The 6766-nt window shown below is 41.9% G+C and overlaps 1 pseudogene; it reads right to left on the reverse strand.

The window, feature by feature from the left end:
* Positions 1–658: 658 nt before the first annotated feature.
* LOC141998037 (olfactory receptor 6F1-like) lies at positions 659–1605 on the reverse strand (annotated as a pseudogene).
* Positions 1606–6766: the final 5161 nt, after the last annotated feature.

A 6766-nucleotide genomic window follows, 5' to 3' on the forward strand; every position in this document is an offset into this window, starting at 1 on the left:
CCTGCACACGCTTTATGCACAAGCTTTCTTTCCTAGTGTGAGTAGTCCCATTAGAGTCAACTGGACGACTCAAAATAATATAATTTAGTACTTGAGTAAGGATCTCAGGATGGGGGCCTAAATGTGAATTGCTAAAAGTAATGTCCACATAGGGCCTGATCTAAAGGCCATTTAATTCAGTTGAAAGATGTTCATTGATGCCAATGGGCTGTTGATGAGACCTCTCGAGAGATTTTAAGGGACAGATTTTCAAAAGTATTTGTAGCTACCACTGAAATCAATGGGATTTTGGTGCCTCATCTGCTGAAGTGCTTTGGAAAAGCCCACTAAACAACTATCTGCATCTTTAGACACCTAAATATCTTCGAATATATGCCCCTTAGGAGCTCACGTCCGGTAAATTTTCAATACAAATTAGGCTCCTAGAAGCTAGATCTTTAATGGTATTTAGGGGCCTATCTGAATCTTTAGGTGCCTAAATTCCTTTGCAAATCTGGCCCTTAGGCACTTCTGAACATTTTACCCAAATACAAAAGTTGTAAATGTAAAACTGGAACCAGGATTAAAAGAACAACAACAAGGACGGTTACTATCAAAGGGAACATGAGCACAGGCTGAGAATCAGACCCAGTAACATCTAAGCCATTCAAAAACAACTTCATGTCCCACTGAATAGCTTCCATAAAGCCTCCTTCACCTCTTTGTTTCTCAGACTGTCAATGAAGAGGTTGAAGAGCGGAGTTACAATAGTATTCAAAGTGTTGACAGTCTTGTTCATGTCCAAGGCATTCTGTCTGGAAGGCCTGACATACAGGAAGACGGTGGAGCTGTACCATATAATCACAAGAGTGAGAGGGGAAGAGCAAGTGGAAAAGGCCTTTTGCTGGCCTTGGGCTGACGGGATTCTCAGTATGGTGGAGAGGGTGTAAATGTAGGAGACCAGAGTTATTGAACATAATCCCAGGATGACGATGATCGAGATGATAAAAGCTGCCATCTCAATCACAAAGATGTCTGTGCAGGACAGAATTATTAAGGAATCTATGCTGCAGGAGAAACGAGTAATGAGATTAGTGCCACAGAAGGACAACCTAACTATCAGAGATTCTGGGATAGAAATAGCCAGGAAACTACACACCCAGGAGCCAAGGGCCAGCTGAGCAGACAAGAGGTGCTATTCATGATGGTGCTATAGTGCAATGGGTAGCAAATAGCCAGATAGCAGTCATAGGCCATGACAGACAAGAGGAAATATTCCGTGCCCCCCAGGGAGAAAATGAAGTACATCTGCAGGATGCAGCTACTAAAGGGGATGGTTCTGCTTTTCCCCAGGAAAATCGCAATGGCCTTGCGAACACAGGCTGTGGTGTATCATATCTCCAGCAAGGAGAGGTTGCAAAGGAAGAAGTACATGGGGGTGCGGAGTTGATGGCTGGCCCTCACTAGGACTAGGATGGCAACATTTTCTGCAACTGTCAGGACATACATCATGGTAAACACCACAGAAAGAGAGATCTGCAAATATTGACTACGCGGGAAGCCCAGAAGGATAAATTCCTGTATCCTTGAGTAGATTTCCTTCTCTATTCCAGTCACAGGCTCCATCTGTCAAGATACAAGACATCATAATTCAGGAGAAGCTTTGTTACATGGATTGTTAGACATCACAGGTACAATTTTCAAGGGTGCCTGTCAAGGTTCCTTCCCCACTCTGAACTCCAGGGTACAGATGTGGGGACCTGCATGAAAGACCCTCTAAGCTTATTCTTACCAGCTGAGGTTAAAAAATTCCCCAAGGTACAAACTTTGCCTTGTCCTTGAACCCTATGCTGCCACCACCAAGCGTGTTACACAAAGAACAAAGAAAGAGCCCACTTGGAGACGTCTTCCCCCAAAGTATCCCCCCAAGCCCTACACCCCCTTTCCTGGGAAAGGCTTGATCAAATCCTCATCAATTTGTACAGATGAACAGAGACCCAAACGCTTGGATCTTAAGAACAAAGAAAAAGCAATCAGGTTCTTAAAAGAAGAATTTTAATGAAAGAAAAGGTAAAAGAATCACCTCTGTAAAATCAGGATGGTAAATACCTTACAGGGTAATCAGATTCAAAACATAGAGCACCCCTCTAGGCAAAGCCTTAAGTTACAAAAAGACACAAAAACAGGAATATACATTCCATTCAGCACAGCCTATTTTACCAGCCATTAAACAAAAGGAAATCTAATGCATTTCTAGCTAGATTACTGACTAACTTTTTACAGGAGTTCTGAGCTGCATTCCTGATCTGTTCCTGGCAAAAGCATCACACAGACAGACAGACAGACAGACCCTTTGTTCCTCCCCCTCCAGCTTTGAAAGTATCTTGTCTCCTCATTGGTCATTTTGGTCAGGTGCCAGCGAAGTTATCTTAACTTCTTAGCCCTTTACAGGTGAAAGGGTTTTGCCTCTGTCCAAGAGGGATTTTATAGCACTGTATACAGAAAGGTGGTTACCCTTCCCTTTATATTTATGACAGTGCTTAAGTGATATAGAAACCTAAATCCCATTACAAAATCATGTAAGTTGCTTAGGAGCCTAAGAGCTAGAGTTTCAAAAGTGTTTAGATGTCAACGGTGCTGACTGACAAAAATGCTTAAGCAGGTTAGGCACCTAATCTGGTTAGGTGTTTTTGAAATCCCACTAAGCATCTATCTGAAGCTTTAGACATCTTCATACTTTTGAAAATCTGGCTCTGAAAGATTAAAGCTCTTTTGAAAATTGGATTTAGGCTCTCAAGTCACCCAGGGCCAGATTTTAAATGGTATTTAGGCATGTAGTGGGATTTTCAAAAAAAAAGGCACCTAAACTCATTGGTTTCATTGATTCATAGATTCCAAAGCCAGAAGGGACCATTGTGATCATCTAGTCTGTCCTTCTGTATAACACAGGACATAGATCTTCTCCAAAATAATTTGTAGAGCAGATCTTTTAGAAAAACATCCAATCTTGATTGAAAAATTCTCAGTGATGGAGAATCCACCATGACCGTTAGTAAATTGCTCCAAAAGTTAATTATTCTCACTGTACACCTTATTTCCAGTCTGATTTTGCCTAGCTTAAACTTCCAGCCGTTGTATGGTGTTATCCCTTTCTATGCTAGACTGAAGAGACCATGAAGGAATTTATAGACTGTGGTTAATTCCCCCATTAACCTTCTTTTTGTTAAGCTAAATAGATTGAGCTCCTTGCGTCTGTCACTATAAGGCGTGCTTCCTAAACTTTTAATCATTCTCATGGCTCTTCTCTGAACCCTCTCCAATTGATCAACGTCCTTTTTGAACTGTTGACACGAGAACTGGACATAGTCTTTTTCCTGTTTATGCATCCAAGAATTGCATTAGTCCTTTTGTCACAGCATCACACTGGGAGCTCATGTTCAGCTGATTATCCACCATGACCGCCAAATCTTTTTCAGAATCACTGTTTCCCACAATAGAGTTCCACATCCTGCAAGTATGTCCTACATGCTTTGTTCCTAGATGTAGACATTCACATGTAGCCACAGTAAAATCATATTGTTTGCTTGCGCCCAGCTTACCAAGCGATCCAGATCGCTCTGTAACCCTGTCCTCTTCATTATTAACTACTTCCTCATTTTTGTGTCATTTGCAAACTTTATCAGTGATGAGTTTATGTCATCTTCCATGTCATTAAAAAATGTTTAATAGTGCTAGGATATGAACAGAACCCTCTTGGACCCCACTGGAAACATACCTGTTCCGTGACAATTCCCTTTAACAATTACATTTTGAGGCCTAACCGTGAGCCAGCTTTTAGTCCATGTATTGTGTGCCATGTTATTTTTGTATCCTTCTAGTTGTTTAGTCAAAACGTCAGGCAGTACCAAGTCAAATGCCATAGAGAAGTCTATTATATCAACACTATTGCCTTTACCAATCACAATTGTAATGTCATCAAAAATGATACCAAGTTAGTTTGACAGGATCTATTTACCATAAACCCATGTTAAATGACATTAATTATATTACTTTATTTCTTTATTAATTGAGTCCCTTAGCAGTGTAACGATGCTGGCTCTGGCGGGACCCAACGGAGAGTGCCCATTCAGGACAAATTGCTTCAAGCAGGGCAGTTGCAGCCCAAGGCTGGGGTTTCTGTGCACACCAAGGCAAACCAAACCAGCCAGACAGAGAAGACTTTGCTTTTACCCCACTGGCTAACCACAGGTCACACAAGCAATTCCCTTAGACACCCCAGTTTCCCAGTATCACCACCAGTGCCACTCGTTATGAGGAAAAATGGTGATGAAAACCATTAGCCCAGTAAAGGGAAAAAGGTTCTCTCCATCCCAAAGGACCAAGCCCCAGACCCAGGTCAATATACAAATCAGATCTGACCCACAAATCACGCTGTTGCCAATCCTTTAGAATCTAAAATCTAAAGGTTTATTCATAAAAAGAAAAGATATAGACGAGAGCTAGAATTGGTTCAATGGAATCAATGACATGAAGTGATGGCAAAGCTCTTGGTTCAGGCTTGCAGCAGTGAGAGAATAAACTGCAGGTTCAAATCAAGTCTCTGGAGGACATCCACAGCTGGGATGGGTCTTTCAGTCCTTGGTTCAAAGCTTCAGTGTAGCAAAGTCCCTCCAGAGAGATGAAGCAGGACTGAAGACAAGATGGAGGAGCTGCAGCAGCTTTTTATAGTCTCTTGCCATGTGGTCTGTCTTTCTTTGTGCCAAAGACAAGCTGTCCAACACGTGGCCTGGAAACACCTCAGAGTTCTGTCCATAGGCACGTCCCTGCATACCTTGCTGAGTCCCAAGGCGTGTCTGCCTTCTCTCAATGGGTCAATTGTATAGCGGATGGTTCTTAATGGGCCATCAAGCAGGCTAGGCAGAGCTGACACCAACTTGTCTGGGGTGTCACGGAGAAGCGTAGCATAAGTTTGAAATACAGACAGTATAGAGCCAATATTCATAACTTTAACTACAAAAATAATACACACAAATAGACAGCATAATCAGCACCAGCAAACCATAACCTTGTCTTTGACACCTTATTTGACTCCCTTTATACAAGATTTGGTGCCACTACAGGACTTTGGTTGCAACAATGATCTATATGGTCCCAGCTTATGTCAATCACCTCACAATCAGCCACTCCATTATCTTGCCTGACAGGCCTATAATTACCTTGGTCCTCCCATTTACCCTTTTTCAATATTGGCACAACATGAGCTTTCTTCCAGCGTTTCAACAGTAAAGGCCCAGTGAGCTCCTCAGCTAGCATTTTTAAAACTCCTGGATGCGGGTTATCTGGATCTGCTGATTTAAAAATGTCTAACTTTAGTAGCTTCTGTTTAACATCCTCCTGAGGTACTAGTGGATTTGAGTGGGTTTTAGCCACCTAGAGCCTTTTGAAAATCCCACTAGGTGCCTAAATACCTTTAAAAATCTGGCCCTTAGCTGCTGTTGAAAATTTTACCCCACCCCACAGAGTGACCAAATTCATTTGGTCCACAGATTTTCTAACATCTGGAGAAACAATTGATACTTTGTATTGCATTCTGTTCTTCGCAGTCCTCCTGATGAGAAACAATCTCATCATCCATGGGAGGGGACGCTTCCTTCTGTATGCAAATAGCGGCAATAGGGAAATCCAGGACTCAGAGGGTGAAAACCAACACACCAAATCAGTTTTCCATCTCTACCCCAGTCTTGAATTCTGTAGGTCACAAGAGATGCTCATGGAGTTAAACAGTTAAAATGCATTATTGGATGTTCCTTGAATGTTCAAGTCAGAATCCTAGTGCTTGAATAATTATTACCACCTCCCCTATCTCCCTAAGCCTCAATCAGCTACGACTTACACCTAGAGTTTGTCAAGAAACAGGGCAAGGGAAGGGAAGGGGATCCTGATCATTTCATCATTTTTCCCATTGACACTGGAAATGTTGATGGCACTTTTGATCTACTAATTGTTCATTCAATCTTCAGCCAGTGCTATTCCTTGTCAAAAGTCCCTCCATGCTGTTAGCTGGGATTTTCAAAGGGGCTTAAGAGAGTTTGGGACCCAATACCCATTGAACTCCATTAGGTTATGGACACACGGCACATAGAATTTCCCTTGATTCTGGATGTCCATATTTAAGGGATGATCTTGACTTGCACTCTGGAGAATCACTGATATGCAAATCCCATTTTAACAGATCTACGGAATTTAGCATGAAGAAGAAGAGGAAGAAAAATATCCCAGCTTCCCTGAAAATTTCCTTTTTTTCTAATATTAAGGTAAATGGGTCAGTCTTGTCCTCTGCTATTTTCTCCTTCATGAATCTCTGCTGTGCTCTGCTGCAGGCAGGACATGTCTTTGTTCCTCAAAGGCTCTACAATGAACATTTGACATTGGTATATTCCAAGGCAGAGAATCATAATCTCTAGTTCCAGCACAACATTGCCAAACTTGAACTCCTAATCTTTTCTCCTAGATCCTCCCTCATTTTCCATTCTCCAGCTCATTTCAGAACTCAGCTACCCTTCCCAATACACACCTTTGGAACGCTGGGGTTATTTATGTGTCTTCTTCTGAGTCCAGGACCATGATTTTTGTCTTTGGTGAAGATTTTCAGAGGCAAAGAGGGCAATTCTGTGGCCCAACTCCCACTGAAAATCCTTTGACAATCTCCCCCTTTGTATTGAACATGAAAACTGATTTTACATTTTGCCCAGGATCAAATTCTAACAACCAAGGAACAGACGTCATG

Source organism: Natator depressus, chromosome 14 (genome assembly GCF_965152275.1).
Source record: "Natator depressus isolate rNatDep1 chromosome 14, rNatDep2.hap1, whole genome shotgun sequence".
Lineage (NCBI taxonomy): Eukaryota > Metazoa > Chordata > Testudines > Cheloniidae > Natator > Natator depressus.